A 23,389-nucleotide genomic window follows, 5' to 3' on the forward strand; every position below is an offset into this window, starting at 1 on the left:
TATGATTCTTATGAGTGTGCCCTCCATAAAGGTAGCAGATATAACGTGCCACGTTTTCAGAGAATCGCATTAAATACAGTTCAGAAGAAGGCGACAAAGTGTCCGCTAGGCAGTTCAGCGATTTCAACAGTGTTCTCTGTTGATTAGGTCCAGAATGACACCCGTTACAACACACAGTGTCAGGCATCAAAAAGACTTCCCAAAACCCTGATCCTCTCCTTGATCCGGTGATGGCATCCAGACATTTCCTGCAACAAAGCCAGGATACGATCTTCAACAACACGAGTGAAAGGCTAATTCCCAACCTTTGCAATCCTTTGCAAAGAAGGACCGCATGTGCTCAGTGTTAAATGCACTGTTCATTATTATTAATCATAATAATAATAATCTTTACATTATATAGTGCCTTTAAAGGTGGCTTTCCAAAGCGCTTTACAGAATGAAACCAATAAAGTTAAAAAATACACAAGATAAGCAGGATGAGAATACACAGTTAGAGGAGACAATAGATGGTGGTATTAAATACAGTAGGAACAGAGGGGTAAAGAATAGTTCATTAAAGGCTCTTCTTTGTCAATTCAATGAAATGTTTCAGAAATGCTGAACGATTGATGTGTTTCACGCGCAGCGCGGGCTCTCCTTTGCTTACAAATATTTTTTTTCCACCAATTTACTCAACTACGATTTTTGCTGAGCATTTTGTTTGATTGCTTCCTATTGTATACTGCACTGATTTCTGTATTGTTCAATTTCCCTGTTGATTTTAATTTCTTGTTTTCTAAGACAATCAGACCAGCTGTTCTGACCATACCTTGCACTGGAGCCACTCTTTTCTTTCCAAAGGCGTGGAGAGAGATGCTACTGCAGGTAACACCCCATGAGAAACATCATGAGCATCTGTAAAAGCTCTCTACCTGCCCGCTCCCCACACCGACGTGTGTGAGCAGGGATTTAAAGGGACATTTTGAAGTGTAGAAACATTTTATTGTTACATACTTTTTCTGTGCAGTTAGTTCTCCTTCAACTCCGCCCAACAACAGAGGTCAGTTTTAATACAGGAGTAAAGGCACATTGCACATCTGCAAAACATCACATACAGGTTTAGGGAGAGCTACATCAGTGATTGGAAGGTAGGAAGTTTCGGGTCACTTTTTTATTATAGATTCAAGCAGCCCTGAATACCTTTTCAAGAAACATTTCAGAATCCCAGTCACGTCCAGTATGATTGCTACACAGGTCTACAGTATACAATCAGAATACTGTTTGTGCGTTATATAAAACACACCGCCCAAAGTATTTCTAAAACAGGAATTACACGTTTCTGAATGCGCCCTCCTTTATAAATAAAATAAAAGGTCTGAAGCCTGCTCCAAAGAAGCACTATATTCAGAGCTGACAAAGAAGTGATAGGAAACATCTCGGAAAACGAAGGTGCAGTCATTTCCAAGCATCGCACAACAAGAGCTGAACCCACCCGACGTTCTCCAAAAGAGTAAGGTGTTGGGAGTGTGGCTGGGTGGTCTAAGTGCTGGGTTTGTGCTCCATTTTCTTCGCTGGGTTAGGTTTGAATCTTGCCGCTGCTAAGTGTTGGTGGGTTAAGACCTTCCTTCTATTGCGAGTTCAATGGGTAAAAGCTTTGCTTGACAGTCTGTCGAGAGACTGAACTAGGTGTTTCAAGATAGTCTTTGTCAGCTTAACATCAAGGCATAAAAAAGCCTCATTTTGTGTTCCCAACAGCAATGCTCTTTGGTCCCTTCAGCATTATGCAGGGAACAACATCTGCCGTGATCACTTTTGAGTCAGTGTGAATCGTAGTGTGCCGCAATTGTTTTTTAAATTGGTTTTGTAGGCATGGTGCATTTTTCTGTGAAACTTGAATGCTGTGCTTTTTCACGCAGAATCATCGGCAGGAGCAAAGCTTATTCAATCTTTGCGCACAGCACTCCATCAGAAATACTTTGTCCAAGTTTTGAAGAGATTGTGGGATTCTCTGCACACGTTCACATTGCGTACCTCAGACAACAACACCATTCGATGGGAAGTTGATTCTGCTTCTTGCAGTTGTCCCTGTGGTTGCAGTAGTTACAAAGTTGCACTTTCCTCCACCTTCTGCTATAGTATTCACTGGGTGAGCTTCATCATTTGGCTCAGAAAGGTCAACTGTGCTTCGGAAAAAATCAGCTGCAGTGTCGTTATTTTGTCGGTGAGTATGGCTGTCTTTTAAAGCACATGAAAAACACGAGTTTGTGGATTTCTCCAAATAGCAACGAATTCAGTTGTGCAGTGCTTTACTGCTTTCAGAGGGTCTTTTATCAACGCTGCTATAGTAGAGAAGTGACATAATCACAAACACAGCCATTTGTGCTGGCTGTTTCTATCACATGATTTTAACTAATTTATCATCATCTCCAGGAGAGCACCTCGCACTGCTCACTGAGCTGATGTACAGTATGTGCCCATTTCTCAAAAATTAAATATCATCTGAACTGATTTTTTCTATTTTAAATGCTTTCCTACTCTTTTAATATTTCAGTTAAATCTTGAAGTACTTTCCATTGATATTAATCCTAGTCCCGATGAACGATTCTTGGACATGGTGTACCTTGAATAATGTTCTTATAGGTTCCAGTTTGGAAAAGTGCGCTCTCCAGAAGCTACCGAAACCTCCAATGGTCACACAAAGCTTAATGCAATAGCAACGTTTGGGGTTGAAAAAGAATATTACTTGCTATGAATACGAACACTGTTACAGGAGGCGCGTAAGGACTATTTTAGCTCAGATCATCAATTTATCTTACATTTCTACTCCATTAATATCGCTATTGAGTGCTAAAGGTAGGTCCTGGCAATACTTCATGAGATCTTCTTAAGAAAACTTAAAAAAATAGATTTCCAGTGCTGAACAAAAAGTAAAAAATATCGATTATGTGCAACTGATAAAATCTCTCTTCCAGGGATGTTGTAGCCACATGCAAATTACTTTATCAGCTTTAAAAGTTTCTTTTGCATTTATAAGACGATCAGCATGACACTCAAAACATACCTGTATTCAGTAAGCGCTGAGTCTGCTGGCTGAGCAAGTTGCCTCCTCTACACACAATAGCAGCCCTGAAGCTAAGATAAATGAAGAGAAATTGCTTTTATTGGGCACTTTTCATATCCGATGAGCTTGACATCTCCCAAGGGCGATGGAGTTTTTTTGCGACACTGCTTTTCCCTTTTTTCTTCTTTCTGTACTCTGATGGAAAAAAAAAACGAGAAATCATGTAAGGGAAAAATGTATTTTTTTTCATGGAGAAAACCTGCACCAGGAAATGTTTTGTTTTGAAGAAGTGATTTAACATGATACATGACCTAATTTACTGGAGTAAATGCTCACACTGCAAGGTCTGCTTTACTACAAGAGAGAAGTAGAGTGAAAGATGTCATAATTTCACTGCGTTGTTCAAGAAAACATCTTTTTCTTTGAATTCTAAATCAATCAGAATTTCAAAGTGACACACAAACCCTTTGTCTGTATTAAAGAGATGATATTTTAAAACTGATAAAAATGTAGAAAACACGTTTCTCACTTAGAAATTTTAGATGGGATGGTGTATTACTAGTTGCAGCGCTGAACTTACCATGGTGCAATTCAGTTACATGATTGGCCAGTGGTTTAATGGATAACGCGTCTGATTTTGCATCATGAGATTGTAGGTTCGACTTCTACCGGGTTCGTGTGTTTTTAAATCAGGCTACTCAGAAATAGATGTCCATTATGTGAATGAACCGCACCTGAAAGCAAACGTTGGTCAGGTTTCCTTCTTTCCAGCATGAAATAGCAAATCGTTACAAAAAGCACCAGCTAATGTCCAATAGCATTTTAATTAACATGAATATACTGTAAGGTCTTGGTACATGGGATTGGATTTCATCCACAATTTAAAAAAGGGCAAATTATATTTACAGGCTTCAGACACTTTTTAATACAAAAGTGACCTAAAACTCTGTAACTTTCAGGTTAGTTTGAACCTGTAATGAAAAAGGGGCCTGAAACTTCCATTCTGTGATGTAACTGTCTCTAAAGTCGGACGTGATGTTTCACGGATGTGTAGTGTGCCCTTTCTCTTGTCGTGTTCAAAATGACTTGCTGTGTAATTTCCTGAATGCGTGTTCTGTACTGCTCTGTTATTTCATTTAGATTATCTATGTGGTGTACAGATAAAACCAAACTGCATGGTATAATTTCCGGGTTCGGCACCAGCTGAACCTGAACATACATCAGCCAATCTCGACATGATTTGAACACACAACCTTCTGATGTGGTATCAGATGCACTACCGTTGCACCACAAGGTCACTCCCCGTAAGTGCTTTTAATTCCCCCAAGGAGAAAAATCAGCGTCCCTGAAAAAGATTTTTTTTTCATTCTCTCCTGTGAGAAGCGTCGCTCTTCCAACAAGGGTCTCTTCTTCCCAGACCACAGATTATTCTTCCTGTCCGGCTCTCATACAGAGAACAGACACACTGTCTCCACTAATGTGTTTACTACATCTATAGATCTGACCCCCTTACAGCCCTGATATTCCTGGACAGGATCCCATATTGAGCAGTATTTCTCGCGTTGTGAACTTACAGTGTGTACACAATGTACTTTATACATAAAGTAAGTGTTTTCGTAACTCTTGGACGTTTTGTGAAAATATTACTGGCATGTCAAAATCGCCCCCTCAACTGAACAGTTCCACCCCCCTCAGTTTTGGATAAAAGGTTTGGATAAAAAGTTTTTGAACACTTTCACTTACTGAACTTGAGCCGTAAAAAATAGTTGTACTTTGTCAATGGTCAGATAACTATACTAACCCCGAATTCACAGTTACTACATCAGACTGTTTGATGTGCAGGGGGCTATCCATCCAGGAACAGCACGTTACATAGTGTCTATGTTTTGGGGTGTCAACATTATTATGACCTTATTTGCTCAGGTGGACCAATGGCTTGCAGTAGTTTATCCTTATACTTACAATCGTTATATAACTAGGACTGTAGTTATAGAAGTTTGTACTTTCTGTTGGTTTTACAATGATTTCTTAATGATTCAGATCCTCGTTACCGTTGATGTTGTTGAAAAAATGAACACATATGGTTGATGCTCCAGGCAAAAATAATCATGTGAGTTCTGATGAACGTGGAACTGTTCTTTATCACTAAATACCAGATTGCTTGTCGTTATCTTCTAACATGAAATACTAATCAGTGGCATGCTTACGAGAATTCACTTGGATGGTTGCAACGGCTCCGTTTAAACCAAAATATCACTGCCCCCCTCAGGATTTCAGACCCCCCCCTACAGATCATTCCCCTGGCGCCAGTCCTGGGTATAATGATGAACATAGCTGCCTTGCAAGCAGTGAATCCGGGTGTGATTCCCACCTGACCCATCGACAAACCTTTTCCAATGAATCTTTGATCGATTTAAAAAAGTCTTGAAGCTGGTAGGCTAGGGAAGAAGCACTGTTTGAGTGCACTGAGGAAAATGTGCTACTGTGCTGTGCTGCTCCAGTAGCACAATTGGTCAGGTTGTGGTGCTTTTGTAGTGGAGTCATACCAAGGTTGTGAGCTCAATCATCACGTGGAGTAGGTTCCGTTTTCAGCTGCAGAAACGTGCTGTTGAATTTAAGTTGGTTCTTGTGTTACTTTTTCCTCTCAATGGAGCTGTATTAATGCAGGCACACCTGCTTCCATGTCAAGTTATTTTATCATTGCTCACAAACCAACACACTGCAGACACCTCTGATATTGTCACTGTTTGTGGGCCACATGTTCCTGCTGTCAGCCTACCATGATCATACACCTATAGAAATATTATTGCTGTAGTACAGGAGCGAAGAAACGAAACGAAAGCACACCAAGTTTAAAAAGGTCAAAATGTGTCAAAGCCCTTCCTCGAGGAGGATGGGGTTCAAACCTACTTGTGTAGAGTATCATGTACTAAGAGAAGAGTGCTTTAACCACTAGGCCACCTCCATACACACTTTATCCCCCTCCGGACATGAGTTGGCCTCTTTCCCCATACTCAAGGGTAATTTTCCTCTTCCACCTACAATTTCAACATTTACCTTGCGAGATGTCAAACCACAGAGCCTGTGCTGCGCTTCAGTGTTAGCTGTAGTGGACAGCCCATTGAACATAAAAAGCATATTGAACTCCTTTGACATAAGCCATTTCTCGTCACTTGCTCAGCGAGCAGGCTCAGCGCACACTGAATGCAGGTGTCTCAGAGCAATTGAGATGTGTCCAAGTGGCTGTAAAAGGGATATCTGATGCCAATGCCATGGCTTAGTTCTCTGGTTGGAGTATTCTCGGTCGCATTTAATGGCAACGTCATGGCAACGTCAGCTCAAACCACCAAATGGAGACGGGCGTGCCGACAAGCTGACCCTGCTGATGCAGGATTAACACTAGGATGCGAGAATGCTGTGGCTTAGTTGGTTAAAGCGCCTGCCTAGTAAACAGGAGATCCTGGGGTTGAGTCCCAGTGGTGCCTGTCTTGCCACACAGTTTATCATTATGGACAGCAACATGCTTCTACATTAAATTTAATGGAAGTGTTCATTTAATTTTTGGAGCAACTTGTTTTTAAAAAAATCCATACAAATTGCAAAAGATAAAATACTCATCTGTTTTGTCAGTGCAGAGGAATTACTGCCAGCTGGCAAGGAAACGAAAAAGATTTTTTTGTCTTTAGCCAAAAACCTGTGAATGTAGAAGAAAGGTGATGTGCGTTAGTTTCTATGGCACAGTCAGTCACCGTATCCTTCAGTTAAACATAACGTTGGTAAATCAAAAGTCCCCAGAGACGCATTTCAAATTAATCCGACCTCAACACCGTCTCCCCTAAATGTGATGGGGTTTCTTTGGATGTCCTTAAGCATCCTGATAGTTGCAGAGATTTCAAACTTTTGGCACAAGTCAAACTACAAGAAGTTAATAATTGAGCGCCTAAGTCAATATCACGGGAATGTGACTATGTAAACTTAAATAGTATTCAAAATATTGCAATTTTGTTGTAGTTTAAAAAGATATTTTAGCTGGGGATCCTCAAATGATGAGGGTAGAAAAGAGAACTATTCGACACCATCAGGAGTGCTTAACGTGATAAAAGTGTTTTTTAATCACAAAGTGAAAATAGTGAATTTGTCTTTCACTTAGGCGTTCATTAAAAGCTCATTAAACAATGAAGGAGAGGCTCGTGTTCCGAATTCTCTTCGTGTCTCATTGTCTTGCTTTGATTTTTAAAATGTAAACTGTTGGCTATTCACTCTTCCTAACACAATTAAAGAGCCGAGTTTAGTTCAGAGGTAAAGCATCTCATGCATCGTTTTCTATCACCAGCATCTCCACTCTGGATTTCTTTTTAAGCGCGATATCTTTTCTGTGATTTCTTTCGTTTGAATTCCCTCATGTGTGAATTTCAGCGCGACACATAAACTCGTTTGTCTGTTTTAAAGAGATGCAATTTTTAAAACAGACAAAATGAAAGACTGTTTAACTAAATACACATAGAAAACGTACACCTAATTGAGAAAATTTGGACTGGGGCGATTTATTATTGTAGCGGCACAAGCTCACAGTGGTGCAATTGAGGAATGCGGTACAAGGGCCAGTGGTACACTGGATAACGCATCTGATTATGGATCAGGAGACTGTAGGATCGTAATGCTCTTAAACCCAGTACCATAACCGTAGTGTGTTCAGTCCTACACAACCTTTCTATCGACTGAATAAGCCTCCTGTTCCATCTCCATCTTCTTCCCACACATTCCGGCTATTTCAGCACCGTTATTGTGGGACCACAGTCACAGATACGTAAGGGACACTATTCTGAAGAACCGTCTTAAATAAATAACGTTGCAAAAGGTAACAATAAGGGTTTCTTAATGTAACCTTACATTTGGCCGTACAATACAATTTTCTGTACCCTCAAAAAACTAAAAAAAAAATATTACTGCTTTCTCCTGAGAAAAACAAGTTTAGTGTCAAATCACAATAAATAATACAACAAATATACTAAATTAACACCCAGATATGACAACACACAGCTATGACAGAACACATTGAAGACTTAAAAGCCCTTTAAATTTTTATTTCCTTAATTTCCATTCTCTTCCCTCCCCAGGATAACTGAAAACTAACTATAATAAAGACTTATGCATTACTTGTAATACAGCTACTAATAAAGATATACATGGAAGTTAATTATTAATAAATAACACTTTTATTAATAAATACGTGTTAATATTTATATATATAAATATTTGTGGTGTCTGCAAATTTTTGTCGTTAAATATAATAATAATTTTCAAGCAAGTGGTGCATAACCTTGTTACTTAATGAGTACATTATTTCCATTACAAGACAGTTCTGATGTGATCAATTGTTCTGCTTAGTCCGCTACTGAGTTGCTTAAAACCTATGAAGAGGTGGTTTAAGCTAGACTCCTAATGCAGTAACATCTAACGGGCAGCAGCTGTTATTTTAGGTTTGTTGCAATTGAGAACAGGTTTAGTACAGAGTTGCTGACAAATTTCAGCGGAGTTTATTGAATATAAGTTTATTGCAATTGACCCATTGTAGCTACCAATCAGCAGCAAGGAAAAACAAACTTCACTTGTGCCTGTCAAAAAAATGGAAACAGAGTAGTAGTTTATGTGGTAATTTCAGGTACTGTACAATGTAAGAACTAATGTTAACTACTCCCATAGTAATGCGTGGGGTCCTATCAATAGAAAAAAACAATTGTTGTAACCCGAAAATACAACAAACACAAAACAAGAAGTCTTCCAGGAACCTAGGTAAATCCCGGTAGTTGTCTAACAACTACGAAAAAAAAACAAACGCAACAATTTCAAAAGAAAAAAGAACATTAAAAACAAATCTGGGGAACAACAAAAACACAGAGTCTAATGCGAGAGCTTTTTCAAGTCCTCAGTGCTCCTCTCGTCTCAGTAGACCTCTCTCATATATTTGTGTACAGGTCAGCTGGAGATACACAGCTGATGGTAATTTAAGTAGGGAGCTGCGTCAGCATGCATGGGCTTCAAAGGAAAAAGTCAAGGTTTATTCCATGCTGAAAAGAGAAGGAAACACAATGTTTCAGCTGCGGAGCCTAATTTGATTGTGACTCGAAGTAAACCTTTACTTCTTCGTTTGATGTTAATTTATCTTCATCAGATACCTGATAGTATCTAAACTTAACAGTTGCTTTCAGTAGCTAAAGACACTAGGTGAGGCTTAAACTCACAACCTCGGTATAACTCCGCTGTGCACTGTTGTATAAGTACCGCGTGCTGACCAATTGCACCACTGGAGCTGTGCAAGGTGTGCAGAAACACAGGGTGAAAACGGTTTCGGTTGTGGATCCATCTATACATGGGGAACACTAAAATAGCAAGGAAAATACAAGAAAAGAAACTGAAAGAATTGTGCTAACAGCAAAGGGGGACGGAGGGAGGTGGTCGGACAAGTAAATCAGCCTGGCAGATTATTTGTATCGACATTTTTTGAGTCAATCAGCAAACAGATTTCTCTTCATGTGCCTTGAACTGTGCAGTTTGTATCTTCGTTGTAGATAGGTTTCTTCAGAAGTCCAGTAAACTGACAATAATGGAGAACTAGCTGACGCACCCCGTCGTGAAGACCCTCTGTAATGTGATTACACGTTTCATTTTCAAGTCGCCTCCTTTACACGCAATTGCAGCCCGGACACTGAGAGAAAGCAGGAGAAATGGCTTCAATTTCAATGTGAAAGCGCAGTACAGGCTCGATGGCTTCACATCTCCCATCAATCAAATAAAATTACAGTAAAGCGATCTAAATATGACTCTGAAGTACTGGGAAAGACGATTATTTTGAGCGTGCCTACCAGGGTCTGCTACGAGGCTGAAGTTACAGTAGCTTCTTATTCACCAGCTTCTTATGCGTGTTTTTCGTTCCACCTTAAATGGTGCTGCTGTGATGTTATGTCACTTTTCGCCTGTAGATGGCTCTCTTCAATCAGTACTAATCCGGCTGGAATACTGTAGACATCTTCACTGAAAGGGAATATCCAAATAGCGACTGTCCAAATTATATTTTTGTATGGAATATATTTCAGAAAATCGCAAACCAATTTTAAAAACTCACCACAACACGGACTTACACTGGGAAAAGGTGATTGCACTTTCTGCTTATTGCTACAGCCTTCCCCCGATTATGAAAATGTCTCACAGTTCTGACACCGCCGTGTGAAAGACAATGTAACAGACTATCAAAATCCTGAAGTACAAGAAATTTTAATGCACCAGTTTCTTTAAATATGACCCTCTGATCCTGGCATGTCAGAATACATTTCGAAAAAGTATGGCACGAATTGCACGAATTGCAATGGCACAAATTGTTGAGAATATCACTGACCTTGCCGATATTTGCAGGGGATACGAGTGTTTTGCACATGTTGAACTACGACACGTCAAAATTGAGCTCCTTAGTCAATATCACCGGGAATGTCCAATAATGACGAACATCAGTAGCTTCAAGGAAACTTAGACTCGCACATGGAGTTTTATCTTCGAATGGAGGTTGGGAGAATTCATTTATACTCTCGTTGCTCATTAGCTAAACTATTTAAAAAATATATGACACAGATTTGTTCGAGAAAATTGTAATTGCCTTAAAGAGAGTCTTCTTGAAGATGTGCACCAGCTAGCTCTCCACTGTCAATTGACAGGACTTGAGAAGAAACTGTTCTCATACAACCAACATACAAATTACACATCTTAAGGAACATGAAGAGAAATCCGTGTACTAAATAACATAAAACTGTCGCTGCAAATTATCACCAAGCTGTTTTATGTGTCTGACCACCTCTTTCCTACTTTGCAGCGAGCACAAATCTTTCTGTTTCTTCATCGCTATTTTACTGTCTCTTTCCCCCATGTGGAGATGGATCCACAGCCGAAACTTTAGGTCAGTTCCTGTTATTCTGTCTGATTGAAAGAGCTTTATTAAAGGCACTCCCATCTCTGCAGGAAAGTTATTGCTGCTCTCAACACAATATACTGCAACCAAATATAGCGATACTGTCACTGCCTGTGGGCCACGTGTTCCTGCTGTCAGTCTATTATGTCATGTTCATCCACACCCAGAAACATTACTGCTGGAGCACAAGAGTTATATAGGCGCAGTCCATAGAGCAAGAATCTCTTAATCTCAGAACTGTGGGTTCAGCCCCCACATTGGGTCCCTCTGTGTCAATTTCATCCCCCCAATCCTCCTAGCATGACCTGATGGCGTAACAGTGATACCCAGTACCCAGCGTAATTCAGCTTTCTTTCCACTTGATTCAGATTTTGATCTGAAATCATCGGCCGAACAAGAGTTTGTCTAAATCGAGGGAGATCTGCTCACAAGCAAGTATTAAACACTTCAGCATTTTCTGTTCGAATACCACACTTTGTCAAAACACTGCCGCTTCTTAAGCTTATAAGTAACGGTTTTTGAGCACGCATTGTATTGTTAATGCTTATATTAAAAAAGCATAAATTCACATAGTGGAATTTGGACTGAACAAAGTAGTCCAGCCCCTTTACAACATTACATACCCACTGATTAAAGCTTAAAACTACAGCAGCAGGAGTAACAATAATGACAACAACATGTTTGGAGTTCGGCATTTCATTTATTCTGCGGAAACATCGTATCGGAATGAACTGCCCGAGATAAAAGAGTAATTGCGGCTTCAGATCGTTTTTACAGAGCATTGCGTTGTTCTGTTCATGCTGACTACACACTTTAGATTTGTCATTTACTGCAGGCGTTGCTTTTCCAGGTTTTTCTGAAATTCCTCGCATTTGAGCCAGCACTAAAACATTTCATTCCCGTCGCTGAATACATCGTGGAAACGGTATTTGCAACGGAATGCTGTCACACATGAAACCTTTTTGTTATTCGGTTCTGAAGTTTGAAAATGAAAATAAAACGGGGGTCAATTCATAGGCTTGAAAGAAGTCCAAGCAGCATAAAACCCCGCGAATTCTCACAAAGGCTGCACCTTTCTTCTGCTGCTTTTATAAATCTGCCTTAAACATTTGAATGCATACCTTACTGCTGCTAATCACATTCACGTGTTTACAAAGCTTTTTTCTGTCCGTTATGTTTTTGCTAAGCAGTTTCTCCGTTTTCCTCGTACTGTGATTGTCAGCGAGCACAACAAGACTGAAACAGTGTAAAGGCAGGTAAAAAAGACAGGGTAAAACGCCTGATTGTCGGGAGTGGGATTTGAACCCGTGCGTCTATTTGGAGAGTGAAACACAAAGCTTAAAAGACACGAAGTTGTGAATTTGCTGTTTTAAACTGCTCGACTGTCCTGAAAAAAAATGTGTGCTGATTGCTTCTTTCTTACCAAAAACCCAAACACACATTGAACATTTACCTCTACCATACATGTCAAAAGCTCACTCCCCATCATTTCTATCCCTTTATTTCATTCTTTTGATGCGTGTTTTTGCACATAACCTGTTACCTTTTTGTTGTTTTGCACACTGCCTGTTGTTGTTTTTTGCACATCGGCTGTTGTCTCTGTCTTTCTTTTGTTATACAATTGTATTGTTGTTGTGTTTTTTTTCTTTGTACTACTTATGTCCGAGAGCTAGCTAAATAGCATTTCGTTATACCTTATACCTGCGTATGAGTATAATGACAATAAACTTGAACTTGAACTTGACATAGTCTTGCAGGCAATATATTATTTTATCGTTTACTCGTTTAAAAAAACACGGTCTTCTCGTTCCTAAGTCAGATTTTTAGTGCTTTCGAACGTTACTTCCAACCTGGACTGACAGCTCACCAGATCTGTTTGTGATCAGACCATGGAGTCAGGGGCTGTACCAAGCGCACGTTCCTTCCCAATGCTGAGGCGATCATTCAGAAGATGGGTGTGAAGAGAGACAAGCTTTGTCGACTAAAAAACAAGGCAGGATATGCACGGATACTAATCACTGGCGATAGTTATGTTCTCTTACTATTGAGACTCCTACATTGCAAGTTTTTTTGAAGACTTCGAAATAGGCACGGGTGGGGTTTGATAAAACGATCGTCGATTTACGAGACTGACGCCTTACCACTTGGCCACCGCACCTTCGAAAAAACGTGGGAATAATGTTGTTCAAATTATTTTTTTTCTGAATCTGGTTTACATCGCCTGGAGGTAGCAACAACAATAAAAGGGATACTTAACAAGGCGATACACTGTAGCAGTGTGACTCCAACAGATGCTCCTGAAGAGGCTGGAGGTTTAAGCCAGCTCCTTAGAGCGCTCGGCCGTGTTACTCTCAACAGCGGCTCTTCAGCTCTTGTTGTTTGACCTAGTGGTTTTATGAGGCGTGGAAATGACCGCAACTTCGTTTTCTGAGATGCTTTCTCTCACGTGGTGAAATCTCGACCTCTTTGGCATCTCTGGCTATAGTTCTTCTGTAGAGCACCTCTGCTTATAGTGCCCTTGAAGTCATTTTATTTTTACAGGAAGACGCATTCCCTAACAATCTCTCCTGTTTTAGAAATGCTTCATAAGGCGTGTTTGATTCAACGGACAAACAGTATACTAATTGTTCAATGCAGATCTATGCAGCATTCGTACTGGATTTGACTGGGATTCTGAAATACTTCTTGAAAAGGTATTCAGATTTGAGAACCTATAATAAAAACACAGACCTGAAACTCCCTAGCTTCCAATCCTTTACTCTTCCTTTACTCTCGTAGTTTTCAAAACGACCTCCGTTGTCGGGCGCAGTTAAAGTGGAACTGGCCTGACTGCACAGGAAAGTACGGAATGCTAAAATGTCCCTTTAGACCCTCGTCATGTCTCTGTGAGGAACGGGTAGGTAGAGAGGTTTAATAGATGCTCATGATGTTTCACACGGGGTGTTACCTGTTGTAGTGTTTCAAAAGATGTGTTAGCGGACCACAGATTATCTTGAAAAGATTTGGGTTTGCACTGGCTGGGATTAAAAAACTGACTCAATTATTTGGAAGGCGCCTGTACCACCAACGCACTCCCGAGAAGCACCTGCAAATTATCACAATCCTCTCTCTCACCTACAAAGTTATAGAGACACAGACATCCAATGAAAGCTCAAGGCTCCACTCAAGGCTTTATTCACTCAAGGCTCCACTCTTTTGTTGTGATGTCATTTTAATAAATATTAGCTTTGACAAGGTGTCATTTTTGCCTCTTAAAGTTAAAGTCTGCTCCTTTCTTCCTGGTATAGAAAGAACTAAAAGTAAATTATTCAGCTCTACCGCCTGTGTGCATTGACAAGACATCCCAAAAGGACATATTAAATAAGAACACGATCCTTCCTGTTACCATTCCTGTGGTTGGGGCGTTGTTTCACCCTTTTACGTTAAATCATCAGTACTGCTATATTTCTATGCATAGTTTAATCAAGAGCACTTAAAAGATGCAAATAGGTTTCAAATAAAATAGAATTGAAGGACAGTCGAGTAAGGAGGTAGAAAAAAAAGCACTCCCCCGTCTGGGAATCAACCACCGTCGCCCATGTAACTGGATGCAAAAATAACAGATTAATTTGTGCCCAGCCTCTTGAAGCTTCGATGCGATTATTTTTCCTTCCTTATTTTTTCATTCCTATGAATTTACTCTGTAGTAGAAGAAACGCGAAAGTGGGAAACTGCAGGCATTCTTCGTGAGTGGTGTGATCAGTGAGCATTTGCACATCTCTAAGTCTGTTCCATAAACTTTTTCATCGGGGATGTAGCTCAGTGGTAGAGTGCATGCTTTGCATGTATGAGGTCCCGGGTTCAATCCCTGGCATCTCCAGGTGCTTTATATTACAGTACTCACATCGCAATCTTCTGTTGAGTGAGAACTCTTTGCTCGTGTTCAGAGAGAGCCAGGTTTACACAATTAAATGCAGGCACACTCGACGTGCTGCACAGTTGCGCTGCTGTTTTAACAGAACATTTAGTTCTGTTAAATCCTAAATTATTTGAACTAATTTAGTTAAGGAAAATGCAAAAGAGCATGACAAGTATTGATCGTATAAAATATCCATGGCACAACTCGAGAAAGTACTGAAGGACTACACATCGACTTTTGATGATTACAAGAGATTCAAGAAACACAACCGTCCGCACCTGGGTTTGGATCCTGAACGCTAGAGTTAAAGGAACATAAGCGACGTTTATGACCTATAAACTCTCTAAATTGTCTTATAGTTTATGAAATAAAAAAATTACTTACTGATGATAGACGATTTATTAAATTTTAACAAAATCACAATTACAAACTTTTTCGGTTAAACTGTTATTCATATACTCTAACGTAAATAAACGTTAGTGTCTTCCGGTGTGTGAGCCAATTTCTCCCAAAAATATTCGTTAGTCTGTCGGGAGGCTGTGCAGGGTGTGAAGAAATAGAATTTCTAAAAGACAGGCTCCCTAAGCTTAACATCAAGGCAGAAAAAATGCTGTTTTCTCTACAGAAATGCTCTTTACATTTCAGCACTGTTGCAACTCCCTTTATAAAGGGTGTGCACACGTATGCAACCAAGGCATTGAAAGATTTTTTTTTTAATTATTGTTCCAAAAAATGTTCCATTTGTTTTCTTTTTAATGTTGTTGATTAAAAGATTTTATTAAATGAGAAAAAAATCTGAATGTGAAAAAAGGTCCAAATGCTATTGAAAAAAATCAGTAATGTGAGGAAAGATGGATTGTGGGAGCCCCTTAACTACCCATGTCATGCTGTATTTCTCACTCATTCTACTGGGAGTGGTGCCGTCGCTTCATGATAAAGTCTGTCAGTGGTCATTCCAGACGGGTCAGGTATGACTGCTCTTCGGAACAAGAGACACGTGACTTGCGAGGATCCCGACAGTGTCGACTTTCTTTCAGAGCCCGGATAGCTCAGTCGGTAGAGCATCAGACTTTTAATCTGAGGGCCCAGGGTTCAAGTCCCTGTTCGGGCGGATGTGCTGTTCTTAAGTCTATTGTGAATGTCATTCTAAATAGTCTTTAATCTTTCACTGTTCTAGCTGTACTTGGTTATTTTAAATGTCCATTACTTGTCCATTACTTGTATTTACTTGTATTTACAGTAGTGTATTTAGTGTTTCATTTCACAAACCGAAAGTGTTCAAGTAGATCTTGTCACTCTACTCCACGTAATAAATTAAATCACAGTAGAGTACAGAACACGCAGTGAGGAGCTCACACAGTGAGTACTCTTGAATACAAGAGGAAAGGCACACTGCAACTCTGCAGAACATCACGTCCGAGTTTACAGTGACAGCAGAGGTTGGAAGCGACGTAGTTTTTTAATACTCGCTCGCTGAAGATCTCTCAAGAAACCTCGGTGGAGATTTAATGGGTGTCTAATAATCACGTTCAAAAAGGTGACGATAAGTTTTTTTTTTAACTAGGTAGCCTTAATGGCAACACGGTGTGAGTAGATCTTAAAGCAGCTGCAGAGTACCCGTAATGGCAACACAGTGCTTTGAGTTTGGCTTTTCTTATTTCTTCTGCAGAACCAGTGGAATCGGAATATACTGATCCGCATAAGAAGCGCTTTCGGGTTCTGATCATTTTTATTGAGCGCTGCTCTAAGTACCACAGGCAAGATGGCTGGTGGTCTTAGGCGTTGCGTTCAGGTCGCAGTTAACCCTGGAGACGTTTGTTAAAATCTCACTTCTAATAAAGAGGTCTTTCTCGTTAGAGTAGAAACGATAGAAGCCTTAAGCGGGAAAAAAATCACAACATCTCGCATTTCACGTGTTTAATGTTAACTGTCTCAGTGGTTGCCTCGGTGATTGATGGCTCTTCTCCCTCGCAGGGTGACGGCAAACTTCTTCAGAGAGGGAGTCTCCCACGCACGGCTTTTCTTTATCAAGAGCTGAGACAACAGAAACAGACTTCCAACTGACATGAATTACTTCTTGAGCGTTTATGACTGTCTTGAAAAGCTGAGAGCAGGTGAAAAAGTCTTTGGAAATGAGGCAATGACTGCTGACAGTAAACAGAGCTGACGCTCAGCTGCAGACAAGCGCTCCTCGTTAGTATAGTGCTGAGTACCCCCGCTTGTTGCGCGGGAGACTGGGGTACGTTTCTGTGACAGGTCGCTGGTTTAATTTTTTAACAACCTGACTTCACTTAAAAAGTGTGTACTGTGTCCTATGTTTCGGACTTGTTACAGCGGTAGAATATGGAGATCATCTCCAGTTTTGAGCTCAACTGCAACAAGAAGTCATGCTAAATGTAGTATAGTGAGTAGACATCGCGAGACAACAGAACGAGAGAGTAGAAGGCGGGAATATATGGTGTAAGGGCATGATCTGTGTAGTTAACAAAATAGTTAAAATAATATAAAAACGTATTTTTATTAAGATACAAAACATTTATTGCAACGAGAGATGAGTGCTTGACGGACTCAAAGCGGGCAGAACACTGCAAATTTTAGTTCTCTTGCTGGTAGAAACGAACTTTTGAATTTTAGGACTTTTCGTTTAGCTAGCGCCATGGAAGATATGGCAGCCGCGCCGAGAAGCTTTGCTTATGCCCAGCTTTTTCCACCGCTTCCACTGAACCTCGGAGCTCCGGATTTGTATACGGAATACAAGATATGGATGGAGTCGTACAGATTTTTTTTAAATAGCCAGTGGATCTACAGAAGCTCAGGATGCTGTGAGACGTGCTACATTACTGCACTGTATCGGGGCTCCCGTGCAGCGGATTTTTGCCAACCTCCCTGGAGAAAAAGACTGTAGCTGTCTTAGACGCTTCCTTTACACCGCGGAGAAAAGTGGTTTTAGAACGGCATAAATTTAGGCAGAGAACTTAGTCTCAGGACGAATCTGTTGATGCTTTTGTGACTGCACTAAGAGAACTGGCTAAATCTTGTGACTTTGGAGTATTGGAAACTGACATGTTAAGAGATCAACTTGTGGAAAAATGTGCACATAAGAGACTATAAATTGCTGCAGGAGGAAGGGCTGACACTAGAAAGAGCTCTTACAGTCGCTAGAATTCATGAAGCAGCTCAAGCAGAATCAAGAATGCTTTCTGACCACAGTGACAAAGTGACACTGAACGGGGCGCTCGCTCAAAATTTACAATCAAAAGCCGAGCAGCAGGACACAGTCATGCTAGAGAAATAGAAGAACAGGGGACGGCTGACATTACATGTTACAGGTGCGGACTAACAACGCACAAAGCAGATGAATGCGGAGCGTGAACAGCAAAATGTCTACACTGCAAGAAAACAGGACATTGTGCACATGTCTGCAGAACATCACGTCCGAGTTTAAGGACAAGTATCCCTTTTATTGTTGTTGCTACCTCCGGTTTACATTTGGCGATGTAAACCAGATTCAGAAAAAAATAATTTGAACAACCTTATTCCCATGCTTACAAGTAGGCACGGTGGCCAAGTGGTAAGGCGTCGGTCTCGTAAACCGAAGAGCGTGGGTTCAAACCCCACCCGTTCCTGTTTCATTTGTCACCGCTTTCCTTTAGTTTCAAAGTCTTAAAAAAACTCACAATGTAGGGATCTCAATAGTAAGAGAACATAACTGTCGCCAGTGATTAGTATTCTTGCATATCCTGCCTTGTTTTTTAGTCGACAAAGCTTGTTTCTCTTCACACCCAACTTCTGAATGATCGCCTCAGCATTGGGAAGGAACGTGCGCTTTGTACAGCCCCCGACTCCATGATCTGATCACAAACAGATCGGGTGAGCTGTCAGTCCAGGTTGGAAGGAACGTTCGAAAGCACTAAAAATCTGACTTAAAAACGAGAAGACCGTGTTTTTTTAAACGAGTAAACGATAAAATAATATACTGCCTGCAAGACTATGTCAAGTTCAAGTTCAAGTTTCAAGTTCAAGTTCAAGTTTATTGTCATTATACTCATACACAGGTATATGGTATAACGAAATGCTATTTAGCAAGCTCTCGGACATAAGTAGTACAAAGAAGAAAACACAACAACAATACAATTGTATAACAAAAGAAAGACAGAGACAACAGCCGATGTGCAAAAACAACAGGCAGCGTGCAAAACAACAAAAAGGTAACAGGTTATGTGCAAAAACATGCATCAAAAGAATGAAATAAAGGGATAGAAATGATGGGGAGTGAGCTTTTGACATGTATGGTAGAGGTAGATTTTCAATGTGTGTTTGGGTTTTTGGTAAGAAAGAAGGCACCGTGAGGTTCAGATCATAGGTGAGAGGTGAGGAGAGAGTGAGAGAGGCTGGGAGTTTAATAGTTTGATAGTGCGGGGGTAAAAACTGTTTCTGAGTCTGGTAGTCCGGACCCGAATGCTCTGGTACCGTTTTCCATGTCATGCTAAATGCCACAAATTGTGTTTGTCCAGTCGTATCAATCATCCTAAAGTTACAGAAAATCGGATGCGACTGGTGCAATCAGCACACATTTTTTCAGGATAGTCGAGCGGTTTAAAACAGCAAATTCACAGCTTCGTGTCTTTTAAGCTTTGTGTTTCACTCTCCAAATAGAGGCAGGGGTTCAAATCCCACTCCCGACAGTCAGGCGTTTTACCCTGTCTTTTTTGCCTGCTTTTACACTGTTTCAGTCTTGTTGTGCTCGCTGACAATCACAGTACGAGGAAAACGGAGAAACTGCTTAGCAAAAACATAACGGACAGAAAAAAGCTTCATAAACATGTGAATGTGATTAGCAGCAGTAAGGTATGCATTCAAATGTTTAAGGCTGATTTATAACAGCAGCAGAAGAAAGGTGCAGCACAATGCAATTTGTGAGAATTCACGGGTTTTTATGCTGCTTGGACTTCTTTCAAGCCTATGAGGTGACCCCCGTTTTATTTTCATTTTCAAACTTCAGAACAAACAAAAAGGTTTCATGTGTGACAGCATTCCGTTGCAAATACCGTTTCCACGATGTATTCAGCGACGGGAATGAAATATTTTAGTGCTGGCTCAAATGCGAGGAATTTCAGAAAAACCTGGAAAAGCAACGCTTGCAGTAAATGACATATCTAAAGCGTGTAGTCAGCATGAACAGAACAACGCAATGCTCTGTAAAAACAATCTGAAGCCGCAATTACTCTTTTATCTCAGGTAGTTCATTCCGATACGATGTTTCCGCAGACTAAATGAAATGCCGAACTCCAAACATGTTGTTGCCATTATTATACTCCTGCTGAAAGAAGAAAGAAAGAAAGGTGTCCTAAATGAACTTTGTCGCCCGTGGGAGATGTCAAGTGCATTGGACATGAAAAGTTCCCGATAAAACCCATTTCTGTACGTTTCTCTTAGTGTCGGGGCTCCTATTGAATGTAAAGGAGGCAACATGCTCAGCCAGCCGACTCAGCGCTAACTTAACGCAGGTGTCTCAGAGCGGAATTATTCAGAACAGGAGCCTCTACTTCTTTGTATACTGAGCTTTCGGGTGAACGTCAAAGTGAAAGACAAATTCGCAATTTTCACTTTTTGATTAAGGAACAAGAAAACACCATCCTTCAAACTGGATTCAGACCAGGGACATAAGACATACTCGCTGTTTTTTCTACAGTTTTAAGAGCTAGCAACTGAGCTATCGAGAGGTCTAAAATAAACGTTTTGTCACACGCGTAGCCCAATGTAGTGTAGTGTTCCTCTTTATTTAAATCCCAGTTCGACATCAAAATACTCACTCCCCATAGTCTCGTTTAGTAGAAGAAATGCAGGCTTCTACTCTATTAACGTCAAGAGTTCTTCTAAAACATTTGAAGGGATATCAGTGCAGGCGGAAATTGACTCTTTTTCTTTATGATTTGGTCATATGATTTTTCTTCATATGATTTGGTTTTGATTTTGAATCGTTATATTATTAAGTTTGTGCTTTCTCTGTTTTTATCGTATTGTGAACTTATTTTTTAAACAAATGCTTACAAAGGCAAACAGGGCACACAGTACAAGCTAAATACCCCAGACTGCGTGTAAAGTCCTCCTTGAGGTATGCTTTCAAAATAGCTGCACCAGTCACTTGGACACAGATAAACACAGGGATTTAAAATTCAGGAATATGAATGGTCAATTGCATACAGTTGGGTTTTTTACGTTTTGTATTTAGCGATTTGTGTATAAATCTTTTAACAATTCATTAAAATGCTAACAATATGTAAAATAAAAACAACAGCAACGTTAAATGCCGGGGAGACGGGCAGTTTTTTTTTACAATCAGATTCCAATCTCTAATGCTGTGTTTGAGAGCTGTGTGTGAGAGCTTACTGTACATAACTTTCCTTTTCTCACATTTTCTGAAAACTATTCCAAAGGGGCACCTGTCACGGACATCCAAAGGGACTAGCCATGGGGAGTAGGAGAGCGGAAAAAGACCCATATGCGTAGCGGCGAGACGGGAAAAAGGCCCGGGCTCATTAGTGCAAAGAGTTCAGGAATGCCGTAAAGAAACCTATGCCTTCTCGGCCTTTTGGCTAAGATCAAGTTCAAGTGGCATGCCCGCAGTTCTTGTCTTTCCAAAGGTCTAGAAGGCGATCGAAGATTCTGAAGAGTGCTTGAGCTGGTATCGCTCTAGGTTGAGCCTAGGGGGTTAAGGCCAAGCAGCAGCTGAGCTGGGTGGGATCCGGCAGTAACGTTCTCTCTCTCTGCTCTCTCCTCTCCTCTCCCCTCCCCCTTTCTCTTGCTCTGCCTCCTTGGCCTCTTGGCTGGAAGTGGGTACACGTGGCCTGCCCGCGGTGCTTGCTTTCTTCCTCGAGACTCGGAAGCGCTATCCACTCCCTCTCTCTCTCGCTCTCTCTCTCTCCCTCTCTCTCTGCCTCCTTGGCCTCTTGGCTGGGAGTAGGTACACGTGGCCTGCTTGCGGTGCTTGCTTTCCACCTTGAGACTCGGAAGCGCTATCCGCTCCCTCTCTCTCTCGCTCTCTCTCTCTCTGCCTCCTTGGCCTCTTGGCTGGGAGCAGGTACAGGTGGCCTGCCCGCGGTGCTTGCTTTTTTCCTTGAGACTCGGAAGCGCTATCCGCTCCCTCTCTCTCTCGCTCTCTCTCTCTCTGCCTCCTTGGCCTCTTGGCTGGGAGCAGGTACACGTGGCCTGCCCGCGGTGCTTCCTTTCCACCTTGAGACTCGGAAGCGCTATCCGCTCCCTCTCTCTCTCGCTCTCTCTCTCTCTGCCTCCTTGGCCTCTTGGCTGGGAGCAGGTACACGTGGCCTGCCCGCGGTGCTTCCTTTCCACCTTGAGACTCGGAAGCGCTATCCGCTCCCTCTCTCTCTCGCTCTCTCTCTCTCTGCCTCCTTGGCCTCTTGGCTGGGAGCAGGTACACGTGGCCTGCTCGCGGTGCTTGCTTTCCACCTTGAGACTCGGAAGCGCTATCCGCTCCCTCTCTCTCTCGCTCTCTCTCTCTCTGCCTCCTTGGCCTCTTGGCTGGGAGCAGGTACACGTGGCCTGCCCGCGGTGCTTGCTTTCTTCCTTGAGACCCGGAAGCACTTTCCGCTCTCCTCTCTCTCTCTCCTCCTGCGCCTGCACCTAGCTGGGCTTTGCCCACAAGGACAAAGGCCAGGGCTCCCTCGCTGCTCCCTTTGCTCTCTCTCTTTCCCTCCTTTTTTTTTTTTTCTCCCTCAGAGATGGCAGACAAGAGGACATTGATCCGGTTCCACTGGACAAAGAAGACGGAGCCGATGCCGACTGCAAAGGCCTTCTTTATGACCTTCCTGCGAGGGATCTTGCAGTTGGTGGCCGGAGATCTCTACTGCCTCCAGGACAACAAGGCAGAGAGATACATGGAGGCCTACATGGCTACGGACGCATCGTACGAAAAGGCAACGAGACTGATCAGGGAGAAAGGTAAGCACCCTGGTTTCTCTGATTACAGGCCGGAGCCGATGAGGAAGACGAATCAGAGGACCATCACGGTTTGCACATACAATCCCTACGTACCAGCGGAACGGGTAACAGCGTACCTAGGGAGGTATGTAACCGTGGAGTACCGTGAAAAGACGGGGAGTCTTTCATGATCTGGCCTCAAAGTCTTTCTCAGTTTGTTTCTTACAGGAGGTCCACCTGAAGGATGAAAGCGACAAGCTGACATTCACCAGGGAATGGACGAAGGGAGAATCATGCTGGAGCGTAGGAGGGGTCCACTCTTCCGGAGTGGGAATCCTCCTTGGAAACCCAGAGATGACGCTGGTTTCCTCCTTCTCGGTGGTGCAGGGCCGGATCCTGGTCGCAGACATTGACTTTAGGGGGCAGAAGTTGAGAGCGATTAACGTCTATGCTCTGACGGAACCCTCTATCCGGAAGGAAGTGTTTGCTGACCTGGTCTGCTGCTGCACCACCAACAGACAGATGGTGCTCGGCGGGGACTTCAACGTCGACC

The 23,389-nt window shown here is 41.7% G+C and overlaps 3 non-coding genes and 1 pseudogene across 3 annotated transcripts; all 4 read left to right on the plus strand.

Moving 5' to 3' along the window:
• LOC138242516 (zinc finger protein 271-like) overlaps positions 1-23,389 on the plus strand; it is a 681,240-nt pseudogene that overhangs the window by 581,759 nt on the left and 76,092 nt on the right.
• trnaa-ugc (transfer RNA alanine (anticodon UGC)) lies at positions 14,788-14,859 on the plus strand. Its single transcript has one exon. It is a non-coding gene; the product is annotated as a tRNA-Ala (tRNA).
• trnak-uuu (transfer RNA lysine (anticodon UUU)) lies at positions 15,937-16,009 on the plus strand. Its single transcript has one exon. It is a non-coding gene; the product is annotated as a tRNA-Lys (tRNA).
• On the plus strand, positions 18,453-18,524 carry trnat-cgu (transfer RNA threonine (anticodon CGU)). The gene has a single exon. It is a non-coding gene; the product is annotated as a tRNA-Thr (tRNA).

Source organism: Lepisosteus oculatus, chromosome 14 (assembly GCF_040954835.1).
Source record: "Lepisosteus oculatus isolate fLepOcu1 chromosome 14, fLepOcu1.hap2, whole genome shotgun sequence".
Lineage (NCBI taxonomy): Eukaryota > Metazoa > Chordata > Actinopteri > Semionotiformes > Lepisosteidae > Lepisosteus > Lepisosteus oculatus.